We start from the raw sequence: 15710 nt of genomic DNA, 5'->3' as shown, positions 1-15710 counted from the left end.
TTAAGGGCATGCAGCATTTGCCAAGGTCGACTCCCTTTGTCACTTGAAACTAGAAGGGTCACAAAGGCCCGGGCAGCTGCCCTCCCAGCAGACGCGGATTAGAAGAGAGTCACGAGCAAAACACCTCCCTGTGCTATTTGTCTGGTTTACAACGATATGTATGGCTGAAACAAAATCTGGCATACAATGTGAAAAAAGAAAAAGAAAAAGCATCCATTGAAATCTCTGCCCCTATAGAAAGCCCATTTCAAATCTCAGAATGCGTAATTCTCCTTGGTCCATTGGGTTTCTGTATTATTAACTGAAAAGGCCAGAAATAAAATCAAAACAATTTATGAGACCAACACTCTAGGTCTCCATTTCACTGATAAATCTGACATTTAAGCTTCTCCTCTCATCTCCCTCTCAGAGACCATGAGTGTTTAAGCTTTTATGTAATACAAATGCCTCTGTGTAAAGTCTAGCAGTTCATGTTCGCCCTTTGTTTTCACGCTGGCCCAAATCTGCTGCTTCCCATCATGAAGATACACTCCTCTGTCTCTGTTTCGTATCGTGTGTGGATGGACCAAGGAAGAAGCCATTACATTTAGGAGCAGATCTGAAACAGGGGGCGGAACTGCATTTTGTTGTCTCAGTGCTTATAACAATGACAATACATTTGAACCTAATAATCAGATTTAGGGCACCGGGGTAGCTCAGCTGATAGAGCGTGCGCCCGTACATAGAGGCTCAGTCCTTGCTGCAGCGACCACATGTTCGGTTCTCTCTCCCCTCTTAAGTCTAAGCTGTCCTATCAAATAAAGGCTTGAAATACCCAAAATAATAACCTTTTTACTTATTTTTATTTTTTTCTTCATGATTTCTCTCCTATACTTCTCATTCTTCCCTCTGTCCATTGTAAACATTTTGTACATTAACAACCTTATGTGACGTTGCTCCCAGCAGCACTTTGTTTTTATCTGTAATCTTAAAAGTAATAAAAGTAACGGACAAGCAAAGACCTTCTCCACAGACATACATCCACAACCCAACTTTGTTTTGCATTGCATTCAGTGGCTCTTCACTGTTACTTAGCAGGTACTTTATCACCTGTTCACTAGGGGGGGAATCACCAGAGGCCTCACGATACGATATAATCACGATACTTATGTCACAATACAATATTATTGCGATTTTAAACATATTGCAATATTCTGCAATATACCGCAATTTATTACCGTTATCCAACTTAAAATGCTTCCCAATCTCAAATGATATCCCCAAAAGGAAACTTTGTCAACATCATTGACAAAAAAAAAGATACATTTCTGTTCTCTGTGCATCTTACTTCAATTTTCTTGCAGCAAAATGGTATTTTTTACTACATGCGTAGTAAAAGATCGATACTTGTTGTCTGTGTATCAATTCAGTATTGCCAGAGAAAATATTGCGACACTATGCTGTATCAATTTCCCCCCCCCCCCCCCACCCGTAATGTTCACATTGAGCATACAGGAAATGAATTTAGCAGGTGTCATTGCCCATCAGTCCATTAGCTAGAACTTCTAACACAGACCCACTCATCAGCAAACCAGACATTTCCCCTAAAATGGACGTGGAAGTACTGCCGAGGCCCATTACTCTTTTGCAACCCAAATACAATTGCCAATGTGACAGTCTGGCTTTCACCCCCAAACCAATGAAACACCTTTCTTTTCACCTGCTTCAGTATCCTTTAAGCACAGGTGCCCTTTCTTCCTGGACCTAAAAATAAGAAATCCTGCCTCTTGTGCAAAGAACTTGGCTCATTAAAACATGTTGCTAATGTTGTCGTGTGGGAAGCAAGCAGAAAGAGGGCCAAAAGCACTCTGAACTATCCAAACACAAAGGGTTTGTACTACCTTGTAAGAAGAGCCAAGGCTGAGAAACACAACCACCTCCAACACCTACTTACACTTCTTATTCAGCCTCAAATATTTTATCATGAGAAATAAAAATAGAATATCTGAGCAGCAACCTGGCAGGTGTCTGAGCTTTAAGTGGCAGGTACAGGTTTAAATGACAATGTGTCGATGCCAATATCCGAGCACACGGAATTAACAAGGACTGACTTTAAACAAACCTTCTTACCAAACACGTGCCATCTGCCGGTCTACACTCAACAAAGGCGAGCATGATGAAGTCTGCAGTTGCTTTGCAGTCCCTGCTGCTATTTTCAACACTAGCTTGATCTCATTCAGCGTTGATCAAGATGAATGAAACATTCAGGCAAATACAGTCTAAGTGCTGTCCCGGCAAAGAGCTGTCGTAGCAAAGTGTGGAGAATGGCATATGGTTAGGGAGCTGGTTTAAAGCATTCCCTAAGATTAGCTTCTTTTTAAAAATCCATCTCATTACATCAGTTCCATCTCATAAAAGAGTGGGGCTACTACTCGACTCGTAATACTGCAATTGACATGGTGGTGAAGACTCAAGTGAAATTAGTTTCTCTCTCTCGCTTTCTCTCTTTGTCTAAATGCCAGAAATACATCTGGAGGAGGCAGAAGAACTACAGCTGACCAAAAGAAGAACGTATTCATGAAAGAGAGCACGGTTCAGTTTCTCCGGCTTTTACATGAAAATAAGAACAAACGTTAAGAAACTGAGATTGTATGTATGTGTTTGTGTTATCTGCCACACACCAACAATTTCACTAACCAACCACTGTGTCATTACCTCTCTTTAGCTCCACGTTAAAAATGTACGCTTCAGGGCCTTTAATGTCTTCTTGGCTAAATGAAGAGAGGACGTAACATAGCTTCCTCAGAACTGGCATTAACACTCTGCGGGCCTTCAGCTGGATATCAATTAGAGGCTCATTAGTCGTTTAGGGATGGCAGTCCCTCTGGCTTCCTGTCGCCTACTGGGAAACTGGCTGACCCTGACCTTAAGGGAAGGCTGGCGCTCTTTGTATTATTAATCTTGTGTTCCGGAAAACACATTGTTTTAAAATAATTTATAAAAAACGTGTGACCATGGGAGGTAGAGAGGCAGAGCAAAAACGTGGATCTTCATAACAACATAAATCACTAATAACCAGTGGGGGAATGGAACTAAGTACGTTTGTACATTTACTCAAGTACTTTACTTACAGTTTTAACGTACTGGTACTTTACTTGAGTGTTTCCATTTGATGCTATTTTATACTTCTGCTTAACTACATTTATTTGACAGATTCAGTTACTCTGCAGATTCAGATTATTAATACAAAATATAAATTACCAATAAGGTATGATGTATTATTATAGATAAAGCTAAAAGATCAGAGTACTTTTTCCACCACTGTCTTGTTATCAAGACGCATTGTCGCAATTTAGCGTGTTCGTCAACGTTTTTTGGCCTCTATTGACTTACATTACTTTGCGATAGTGTTTAAAATTTACACTGTAGTGAGTAGAATGAAAGGGCCAAAATCTGTGCAGGGAGGCTGGTCAGAGTGGTGGATGGGTAAAACACAGGACGTTCACCGAGGAGACCGGGGATTGTGTCCCGCGTGTCACGTGTCCTCACAACTCAACCTTCACTTTCTTCCCGCAATAACACGGCAAGTGGCGATAACATGCTAAGTGGCGTGTATGTTTACGTCCGCTTTATACAGCGTAGACATACATGCGGAGCGCTCAAAAAGCGTACAGATAACACGCCACTCGGCTTAAGAAAGTCGTCGTGTATGTTTATGTGAAGTCTTGATGTCATTTTGCATATTCAGGATTCAGAGGAACTGTTGAGAGGCACATTACTGAAAACCAGACAGCGTAACAGAACATCAAAGGCCAGGTAAGCCCATTTTGCCTTTGACTTATTAGTAGCCTACATCACATGGTTTTGTATGTGTTAATGAGTAAATGAGGGAGGGGATCCTGCACAAACAATAGGCCTACAGTTCCATTATTATTATTACAAACATAGTCAAACTTCCAGTAATAGTGTAACTAGATCTGCAGAGATTATTCAATTAGTTGTTGACTTTTTAATTAATGGCCAACTTTTTTTAGGTTTGAGGTATGTTTTATGAAAACAAAGTAAAAAATCTCTGATTCCAGCTCCTTAAATGTAAATATATCTTTTCACTCTTCTGTGACGGTAAACTGAATATCTTTGAGTTGTGGACAAAACAAGACGTTAGAGGCAACAAATTGAGCTTTGGAAAACACTGGTTGTCATTTTTCACCATTTTCTGACATTTTGTAGACCAAATAACTAATTCATTTTTTGAGAAAATTATCAACAGATTAATTGACCATGAAAAGAATCGTTAGTTTTAACTAACTATAGGTACATACATTGAAAATAAATTACATGCATGTTCACAAACACCAGTGGCACACAGGTTGTCGTCGTCCTTATAAATTTACACTCATAGAAAAAGTTCAAACCCCAGCATCAGAATATATCTGATAGACAGTTGAAAGTTGGTTTTTAAATTTATATTTAAAAGACGATATGGTGATACAAGCTGCCATGTTTGTTGTTTGTACAGGAGGACCAAACTCTTACCCCGGAGGCTCCAACAATTGCCTGAATTGCTAGCTTGTTCAATTCTTTATATTCGCCAGAGTGTATGGAAGAGAACTGCATTTTGCTCTGGTCAGCACAGCCTGTTTGCATGTTTACTCACCTAGCCTCCTGCAGCTCCTCTTTATTCTTGCCCCCTGGTGTGTATATTGGGGCAGAGGAGGTATGGAGTATTTTTAGACTGACTCAGAGGGGACTCTATGTTCTGACTGCTATCACAATGTACTTTAGTGCCTAAACAAGGACATATTTGGTGGCTGGAGGCTAAGCAGTAGACCACTCCCCTACCTTAAAAACTAGCCACTGTTGAAGAACGCCACTCTTTGAAAACTGCCCTGGTGCTGTCTGTGTATGGACTCTATCAACAAGGCCAATTGTCTATTCAGATCATAGAAAACAAGCAAATCCTTAAAAAAGGTTTTAATGCATTATGAAGAACATAGTACAGAATGTTCTGCATTTACACAGAAATACAGGATCTTTAAAATACTGCGTTTGACAAAGTGCATTATACTTATACATTACATAACTGCCACCAAGGGGTACGCAACTGTAGATCCCACAGTAAAGCTAGAGTGGAGACTTTTCATTTGCAAGGGACAAACCCATGCAGCTGCAAGCATTGCGGTCAGTAATCTGACATTTGGTTGAACTGAGAACATCTTTTTGATCTGTGTGCACTTAGACTTTTTGAAATGTACAAGTGTGTGCAGCTTGAGCAAAACCATTTTGGCCTTGAGTTAAATACAATAGCTCTTAAAAATAGCCTGCATACTGTTCCACGTAGCATTACAAGGCACCAGACTGACAGCATGCAGAGCAAGGGCCACTTAGCTTTGATTCATTTAATCACAATGTGATGTGCGCACCACATTTTAAATGTTTAGTAAAGCACACTCAGTATGTTATATTGCTCCTTTTTTAATAGGTTATACTTGAATAAAATCTATAAGTACGTTCCTGGAAAATACAATTTTGAACATACGTACTGCATACCACTTTATTTTATCAGCTTTTCATGTGAAATGAGAATTACTCCAATTAGGGATATTTCTTCTGACAATTAATCTGTGAATTATGATTTAATTGATTACTCTTATTACTATACAATGTCACAAAATATAGATAAATGGCAAGGACTTAAACCCCAATAACAGTTAACCTAACTCAAAAGTAAATACCAAAGGAATGCAGAGGCCACGTGCTCGATCAGTGTAACATGCATTTAGTCCAGGAAACCTTAAGGTGCTCTTGAGAATGAAAAAAAGGATCTTTAGGCATTCTTAGGCAGAGCAAGGAGAAATATAATATCAAAACCTTTATGTCTTTTTTAAAGCAAAAATCAACACTGAAAACCCTCTCATTTGAAAGAAAGCTAGATTTTTACCAGTGTTGGGCTTTTTTTCATCTTTTATTGCCGGTCTGGCAATTTTGGGGAAGGGGGGGGGGTCCACACAGTGTTTTGACTGGAGACACAAAAGAGGAATTTTAAAAATCCAGATTAAGTTTTCAAAGGCATTGTACGAAGAAACAATTTTTTTTTCCTCTGTCAAAAATGTCATAATAGATCAGATCGTATTAGCACAGGGACGTGGAACTAAGCAGATGCAATGAAAACCGGCTGACTCTTTGGCAACAATGGTGCTAAATGATTTGATATCACAAACATGTTGACACAACACAACAACAAACTACTGACAACTGATACAAGACTAAAGTCATCAGCTCATGTGTACAACAAAAAAACTAGGAACAAATAAAAAAAAAAAAAAGCTGGCTCTGCCTGACCACACTGAACTGGCCTCTCATTGGCTATTCGCTAGGGGTGGGGGGGGGGCAAGGCATTGTATTGCAATATTTTTAAGGGGTAATGCTGTATTGTTACAGGGTTGGCAAGTGTTGGCCTCTATTGCACTAAATACATGAATTGCACATAATAATTCAACTTTTTGGTACTAGAATAATAAAATCAATTGCTTTTTCAGTCCACTACATAGAACATTGAAGTGAGGTGAACAGACAGAGAAAATTATGTTTTTAGATAAAACAGATGTTGACAAATTATTTCCTTTGGGAACATAATTTAAAGTTGGAAATAAGGTAATAAATTGCCATATATCACAATATGTTTAAAACCACAATTATATAATATCATGACACGAGCACTGTGATATTGTGTCAATTAATTCTTAAATTTGAAAACAGTTGTTGACAAAAGAGTCTGAAAGTTACGCAATGGAGAATTAAGGTTGTGTCTGTATCTTCTCTAGCTGTTGGACTGGTATTATTTTTCAGGGTTTTCTGTTGTAGTTGCTGAATACAAAGGGAATCATTGAACACAGTGCAGGCACAAACTCAAAACAATGCTACTTTTCATAAAATCCTTTTTTTCGTACACTCCTACACTCATCGTCACACCCTGTTTTATCACACAAAGCAAATGGAAGCAGCTATATTAACAACAACGTGTCCATTATGTTCTACAGACACAGAAAGGCCTGGCAAATTATAATTGAGTTAACCCATTAATAGCACTCCACATTACAGAGCAGAGGCCCATCTCCCACTGCTAACCGCACACCACACACAGAGGAACAGTGGAGCTATTTAGACGTGACAGAGCACTAGTGTTTCAGTTGACAACTTTGCGCCAGCCCCCAGATCACATTTAAAAAGCCTTGGCAGCAGCAGAGTCAATGCACAAGCATTATGTAGATGACATAGTGGTTACCCTATTTGTCTTGTGCTGAACCTAATAAAGCACACATTTCAGATCCACAGCTTTCATGACGGATGGCTAAGTCCATGGCAATCTGCTAATGCCAGATGTTGTGAGCAAGAAGAACAGAGAGATGAGCACAACACTTGAATGTGCACAGAAGGAGACAGATGCGGAATCTACCTGGTGGGAGCAAAACTATGCACATAAAAGTTAGAGGTCACTGGTTGCTGCCAAGTGAAGGTTGTTGATAGCATAGTTGTTGCTCCATCTATGAGACACAGCTTTCAAGCCTGATGAATACTCTGCCATTCATCTGCCATCAGCAGCTGGGGTCGGCTCAAGCAGCTGCCTAATAGGGAAGATCCTCCCAGGAGGAAAGTTTTGAGTGGCTAACTGACTAGATACAGCTGCCTAGCCAACCTTTGTTCACCAACAACGTAGCCATCTTAGCAGAATAAAGTAATCTCATGTAATTGTAAGAGGTAGCACAAATACAGGAGTGGAAGTAACACTTCCACTTGTCCAGAGAGAAGTGATGAACTTGATTTCATTAAAGCTGCACAGCAGCAGAGACTCAAGTCACGGCAGTAACTGCCAATATGACATATCAGCGCAAACTAAGGAGAAATGGGTAGAAATGACTTCCCAGGCTCAGCAAGAACAGCCCTCTACTCTCAGGTTATTTTCACATAAATACATCAGTTTGAACATGTCTTTACATGTCAGCATCTTTCCGGCCTTATTATCTTTTTAAAAGATAATGTTCTACCTCCAAACAAAAGAACACCACTTAAATTTTGTCTGCAGGGCATTCACATGCCACTTAAGCTACCAGCTGTGCTCCATTTCCAACAAGTGGCTTTCCCCGGTTATTTATTGTTTGCAGTGCGAACTCAGAGGCCAGCAAGTCAATTCTGATTATGATGATCATGATTATGTAATAGTCTTATTAGTTCTGTTGTTTGGCTTCCACAGGTAGATGTTTCACAGACAGCACAGCAGATATAACAGCATACATTTCAACATGTACTAATGTCTTGCTGTTTCCTGTTGCTCTGGTCTAATATCATCTGGCCACAGGACTACAGTGGAAAATTAGCCAGCTGGCTAACACTGGCACATTTATGGAAATATTAATTAATCTGTGTTGTCCTCTATAAAATAAAGAATAAGAATAAAGTTATTTAGTGCATTTATTAATGCTAATGAAATCATTTCCATGTACAAGTCTGAGGTTTTTGCATGCTTTATAAATCAGCTGTAGTTATTATTGGAGAAGAGTGAATAAAAGTAAGCAGTAAAGAAAATCAACCAAAGAACAGGAACGTATAAATATCAGACTTGTATTATATTCTCTACAGCCTTTCTGATTTTAAACAGCAGATCTTATAACACACTTCTTTTGGGACATATAGTAGTGTGGTAATAGTTACTATATACTAATATATAATAATACTATACAGGACTGTAAGAAAGAACTCATGACAATTGAACACATATACACAATACTATGCTGTGAAAAACAGGCAGACTTAAACATTAAGTGAAAGAATTCCAAACCTCAACTTATTGTTATGAAACTGTAACAAGGCCTACATATCATAATAATAGCCTCCTTTGTATGTAGCAAACGAAAACACTAAAGCACTTTGATCCCGCGCTGCATTTCTGGTTGAGCTGCTGGATTCTTTTTTAAAGTGTATATCCAACATCTTTGAAGAGAAACAGGCAAAAAACAAAAGCTTCACCGGCCCTTTAAAATCTATCCTGGTTGGGCTCATTTTTCAAAAATACTGCCACATTGTTGTCGTGGTTTTGATGGAATACCTTTCCTGTAATAATAAAACCACAGAATATGTATATGAAGTAGTATTTGGGATATATTGTATAATACAGTTTAGTTGCTGCAGCTCAACCGTCTGAGGCTGAACTGCAGCAACAGGGCTGATTGTTAACACAAACTCAAAATCAAAATCTTCATCCAGTCCAAGGCGGTGTGGTACAAGTAGGACTGAGAAACAGTCAAAATGCACCCCTCAGAACTCAATGAATGTCACTAACTCCCAGCAGTACATGAGACAAAAGGGGAGCAGCAGCTAAACACAGCTTTATTCCTCCGACAGCAGGGCTGAAAAGCCAAGATGAAACGGTCCAGCTTACCTCCGGTTCCATTCACTAACAAGAAAGAATTAGGCGCTAAGAAGACGCCTTTTTCGTATCATTATTACATAATCAAAGGGCCACACCAAAATGAGGGCTATGCCTGGAGAGAATAAGTCCCTCATTAAAGGAGTTCAGTGCACCGATGTCTCTTCCAAATGAGGCAATTTCAGAGTGTTTTACGGACAATCGTGAATATCTTTATTCACAGATATTCAACTTGTTAAATCTGCTGCTGGTGTTTTCTGATGTAACTGAATTGTGTATGATACCACGGCTGTGGTTCCCTTTGCCTTGTATTTATAATATGACTGCCTTGCCCACTCTCAGGGTTTGGAATTGAGTTACTGGCCAAGAAAGAAAATAAATGATGACCAATATATCAATTACACTGCATTTTTTACTAAACTGATGATTACGCTGTTCATACTGCAACACACACGTACTGTAAATGCACATATTCATATAAAACTATATTTAAGAAGCCAAGCATTTTTTTTCTATAGGCTTCCTAGTTTCCTTGACTACTTTCCCTGATTAAAACCCCATAAAGAGAGCCATTTCCCTCAGCACTAAGGGAAATTAATCAAAACATCCTTGAGTATGACACCTTTATTCCCTGTATGGGAAACAATCTCACGTTTTCAGGGCTGATAAGATTTAGAAAGTGGAGCCCAGTGCTGTTATGGAAGAGTTTTACCTCATTAAACAACAGACTTTTGAAGGAGCACTCAAACCCTCTTCTGCAGTTAGAAGACTCTTAATTAACTCCAACCACTTTAAGGAATACAAAGTGCAGTGTAATATATATTTGTTACCAGTATAAGTTGTATAAAACTGTCTATAAAAAAAGTGCTGGTGATACTTCAAGAGGAAAAGTTGAGTTTAAACTTTAACTATATCAATCTATTGTTTTATTATTTTATGACAAATGCCTTTCTGATGTAACCACTGTGCCGCACCCTGCCTTGTCCACTCCTGATTTACATCGGTGATTTTCTACATTTTTATAATGACTTTCACAGCCCACAGATTAAGAATGGGCTTTAACATTGCAGCAGTGGGATTCAGTGAAATGTGCAATAGCCAAGCTGAAACGAGATGTTTTCTAGTAAGTAAAATAAATGTCTGTGGCCGTTCTATTTCCATTATTGTCAGTAGAAAAAATGGTAACTATGTGTCTTCTACAATGGATCTTCCCTTGTATCAACAAGTCCTCCAAATTAAACACCAAACTACGTTGTTTGTCTGTGCCCTCTGGAATGACAGAAGCATTTTACGATCTGATCATTTGTCTGTGCCTTCTAAAACTGTTAAAAAAACATGTTGAAAAAATGTTTAGTCATCTGATGCCATAGTTAAGGTTTAGGCACAAAGAAACATTTGGTTAGGCTTAGGAAAAGATCATGGTTTGGGTTCAAGTTACAACTTTGTTAAAAGGGATAGTTTGGATATTTTAAGATGGGGTTGTATCCAAACTAACCCTTTAAAAACACCCAAGTGACACATTAACACCAACTAACTGACAGATCTAAGCACAAGTAGAGCAGCAACTCTGCTTCTGTTTGGTAAATTTACTGTTTTTGGAAGAAAAAGGTAGAGATGGTCCGATATCATTTTTTGCTTCCCAAAACCGATTCTGATACCTGAATTTGCTTATCCGATACCAGTGTGTTATATATTTCATTATGTTTTAACAACTGTGTACTGCTATCCCTGTATGGATGTGTGATATGATTCGACTCTTTGTGAAAAACGTCCGGCGGCTTTGAAGAGAGATAACGGCTTCAGTTCCCGTCGGAAAGCGCCGTCTGACAGAAGGGTAACGCAGTGAAAATATTTGAAATAAAGTGTACACTTAAAATGAAACTTTTTTTTTACGTGGTCCATTTTTTTTTTTTTTTTTTTTTTTTAGGTATTTAAAATCTGTAGCAGTACATTGCATACACTTCTCCAAACTGGGGGTTGGATGCCCACAATCTACTGTAGGTGATACATTGACTACGGATAAGAACCTCATACAACCCCATTTAAAAAAGACCCAAACTATTCCTGTAAGGTTAGTAAAAAAACAACAACAGATACCCAGTGGAATAGGATAAAATATGCCAAATTAACAATTTGTACTAAATGTTAAATGTCACAATAAACTGTTTTTAACTGAGGTTTCATGTTTTAGAGTGGACATTCTTAATAAGGATTCACTGAGACACAAACTAAGATTTCATGTTCTGTGTAAATTGAATTCCTGACAGTTTCACTTAATGAAACGACCTCCAGCTCACCTAGTAGAGTGTGCGCCCCATGTAGGCTGAGTCCTTGGCAGCGACCTGAGTTTGAATCCAACCTGCGGCACTTTGCGGCATGTCTCTCTCTCTCTTTCTAGTCAATTCAAATCGCTTTATTGGCATGAATGTCAAAAATAACAATATTGCCAAAGCAAGGATAATAATGCGAGAAGAAATACAGACATACAATTCATTGACTAAACTAAAATATATACAGTTAAGATTATAAAAACAGGGAGAGAAAACAATTCTCTGTCTCTCTCTCACCTTGCCTGTCTTTAAGCTATCCTGTCAATTAAAGGCCACGAAGCCTGTAAAAATGCGCCTGCATAGTTGGTAGTAACAATTTTACGCTCAACAATCAATTACATTTTATCTGGTGACATAAGGCATGGTGAGTTTAGAGTGCCTAATTTTAGTATCAGTTTGGATTGAATGATTTGAGGCATGTTTCATTCTTACTGTGCCTTTCTTAAGTACACTGTGAACCTGAAGGTTGGTGTCTGTCAAACTTACGCTGCACCAATTTGCTGCAGCAGAATGTTTTTGTGTTGACCTTTGGCCTGTCAGTGAGCGTGAGAGGAGGGACTGAGTTGGCTCGGACTGTGGAAAACAAGACCTTGTCGTTCCCCACCGAGCAGAGAGTGATAAGCACTGAAAAGACGAAGGTTTAGGTATGGTTGACTAAAAAAAAAAAAAAAAAAACATAATGATCTCATAATGGAAAAACCTCACTGTGAACCCACAGATGTGTGTCAGGAGTGGGATAGCAAGAAGAAGCAAAACTAAAGCTCATGTTATGGATGTGATGCCGAGCCGACCTGAAAACCAAGAACTTGATGAGAAATTTAAAAAAAAAAGATTTAAAACGTACTGCGAGATAGCAGTCATCTCCAGCCTCATACAAAAACCATGAGTACAGGAACCAAAATGTTATCAGTTGCAGACCTATTTTTATGATAAATGCTTCATCACAGCAGTTCTATGGATGCCATAATGGCATACATAGTGTTTGTGTGTGTATGTTTAAACGATGCCCTAAAAATTACATGTTTTTCTTTGACAGTTTTGCCATATAACAAATCTGCACCATGTTTAATCCTAACCACATTACCGAGAAAGAGAAAACAACTAAAACAACTTCCAAGGTTTTCACATCCAAAGCAGACTTCCACCATATAGTGTGCTAAATGGTGATCAAAGGGAAATAAGTGTTTTCCCCTTCCAAACAACAGACATTACACAGATTAACAGCCTTTTGTTGAAACATACTATTACCACATGAGACCCTGTCGAGAAGGACCAGATGTCAGATAATAGGCTGTGCTGAGTGAGGTAGGTGCTGGCCTGAAGCCATTGAACAAGTAAGAACAGCTTCTTCCATCTAAACCTCTACAACTCATGGACAGCTTGTTGTCTGGGTGGGCAAACCCTTCTACCCGAGACTGCATGTGTTGAATATATGTTACACATAAAGCATAAGTATCCCCTAAATTCACCTTACAAGGTAGCTATATATTTGTGTATGAATTAATACACAATTACCTTTATATTCATTCACCCTGTATGGCCTCTGTTTTAAAATCATCTGCAGATTATGTGGTAGCCACCAGGATTTTTAAAGGATATGCATGAATGACAATCCCCAATAAACCATGAAATATTAAAACACAACAATGTGTTGGTTGCACAGTTCTTATGTGAAAGTCATGAAAATGTATTGTTGCGGTCTGCTGACAAAAAAAGCTTGTTATTGTGTACAAAGGAGCAGCTAAGTCTATCTCATTAAACACTACTGGGGGTGTTTATTGGCTTAGCTGGTTATAGGCTTTGCTTATGAGCAGAGGCAAGACACAGGCATTATGGGTTATAGATTAGCTGCTGCGGGAGCCTGACACCTACATATAACACACACACATTGTAAGCTATGAAATTTAAAATCAAATAAACTTTCAAATGTAAATAGGTGCGGCTGTAAAGAGCAGAAGTTGCTGTACAAAGAGAGAACAGATTACCTTTACTAGACTTGAACCTTTGTTTTTCTGGTCAGTTTTTGGGCATCTCATCCGTGCCTCCCCTGCTGCTGCTGCGGCTCCGGGTACCGTGTCTGCTGCAGCGCTCCGTGCGGCTCCTCAATCCAAATCACCCGACCAGTCTACACGTTTCCAAACGGTCCGAAATAGCTTAAGCAGTGACTCTGAAAATAACTGCAGCGATCAAAGCGGCTACAATCAGTCCCGATGCACAACACTCTCACAGAAGCGACACCCATTGGTGTACGCGGCGCAGACGCGGTTTGCAGCAGGTAGCAGTGGCCGGACTGGCGGCTACTTCTCGCCCGCTAAATGTGCCAAGTGTCGGGGCCATCCACAACTAAAGTCATGTGTATGTGTGTGTGTGTGTGTGTGTGTGTGTGTGTGTGTGTGGTGCAGTCAGAGCTAGTCGGTGCTGCCCCAGTGCCACGCAGCGCTGCAACATGGAGCACTGACCTGCGTCTATCACTGTCAAGTCACTAGAGCCTCCAAATGTGATACTTCCGGTACTCGCTTTCAAAATAAAACACTTAATAGTTACAACGTTTGCATTGCCTCGTGTAAAGCGCGCAAACAAAAAATCTAACCATGCTTAAAAATACACATCAGCATAATTAAATTAAATGTATTATCGTGTTTTACATTTGTGTGATCAGTACTGTTTTACTTCCGGTATTAATCATGTTTTTTTTACTGACCAGTATGAGCTTAAATCCCAGGCGGACAGACGGAGCATAGGCACAAACATGCAGTGGGGGGTGGAAAGGCAGGCCTCATGAATTATGTATGATGAAATAAGGCACTAATACCTAAATCATTCAGAATTATTCAAGAGAAACAAGGTCGATGGCAATCAAATTTCAATTAATTTCCCATGCAGATCATGGCATCTGACATTTTGAATGGTAGAAGGAGAAAAGGTCGGCCAGTGTTAGACATTATCCTGACCTCTTCCTCAATCAGTCAATACAATTACGGGCCTATCGGACAGAATTACAATCATGAATCCACATGTTGCTTATAGGATAAAATTTACTTTGCACAGTGTTTGATTGTGGCTCGTCTTTTTTTCCATTTAGTGTACAGACTTAAAAACAAACAAAGCATATTTACAAATCCACTTCCAAATTAGAGCTTTTGCAGAGAATCTAGCTTATTCAGTAAACAAAACCTAGGAGCTTATACATAACAAATCAACATAAAGGAGAAAATAAAATGAGAGAAAATAATTAGAAGGGGTTATCTTAAATTAAGTTAAGAGTTTTAAGTAAATAAAACAATTTATGGGCTTTTTTTTTCATCCTTAACCTGTTTCCATACCTTATACAACACATTTACCTCATTCCTCCAATAGATCAGGGAGGGTTCGGTTTTAATATGTTTACACTTATGTATAAAATGTGTTCCTAAAAGCACCAAATTGTTGAAAACAAAATGTACCTTCTTATCTTCAATAAAAACACCACACCTCATAGTCAGATTGTGACTACACCCTTGACGTTCCACCACCGGGATTGGTCCGGTGTCGTCACACATTCCACCGGATGCATGTGTTTTCTCTTTCTGTCCACTTTCTTTGTAGCGATTTAAAATGTGGTGGATTAATGAGGACTGGGCTTAACTGCTCTTCACCAGAGCATGTTTTCCTCCCATCCCTGAATGCCATGTGGAGTAGCCAGACCCTCCTTCACGCTCTTTGGAGGAGGGTCTGGCAAAGTAAGACCAGATTGTGGAATACAAGTTAATAGCCCTCAGCTGATCTGCAGGGCATCAATTTAATGTATCACATTTAAACTAATGTAAATTGTTTGCTTATAGGGTCATTTAAAGGGAACAGTTTCATGTTTTGAGAACAGTTTATATTTATTACATTGGTGGTTGTTGTTGTTATTGTTGTTGTTGTTATAATGACTGGTGATCATAATAGCCCATCCTCTCTTATTTACCACAGTACTGCTGATTCATGCTAATTAC

The 15710-nt window shown here is 39.0% G+C and overlaps 1 protein-coding gene across 6 annotated transcripts in view; it reads right to left on the bottom strand.

Annotated features, from left to right (window-relative positions):
- tanc2b (tetratricopeptide repeat, ankyrin repeat and coiled-coil containing 2b) overlaps positions 1 to 14089 on the bottom strand; it is a 136682-nt gene extending 122593 nt beyond the window's left edge. For all 6 annotated transcript variants that reach the window (XM_034861428.1, XM_034861431.1, XM_034861430.1 and 3 more), the window contains exon 1: positions 13719 to 14089. The gene's annotated coding sequence lies outside the window, so the exon portion shown is untranslated. The remainder of the gene's footprint in view (positions 1 to 13718) is intronic.
- Between the last annotated feature and the right edge of the window lie 1621 nt (positions 14090 to 15710).

This window comes from Etheostoma cragini, chromosome 21, assembly GCF_013103735.1.
Source record: "Etheostoma cragini isolate CJK2018 chromosome 21, CSU_Ecrag_1.0, whole genome shotgun sequence".
Lineage (NCBI taxonomy): Eukaryota > Metazoa > Chordata > Actinopteri > Perciformes > Percidae > Etheostoma > Etheostoma cragini.
Note: the sequence above shows the minus strand (reverse complement) of the source record. Positions and strands in the feature narration are given on the sequence as shown.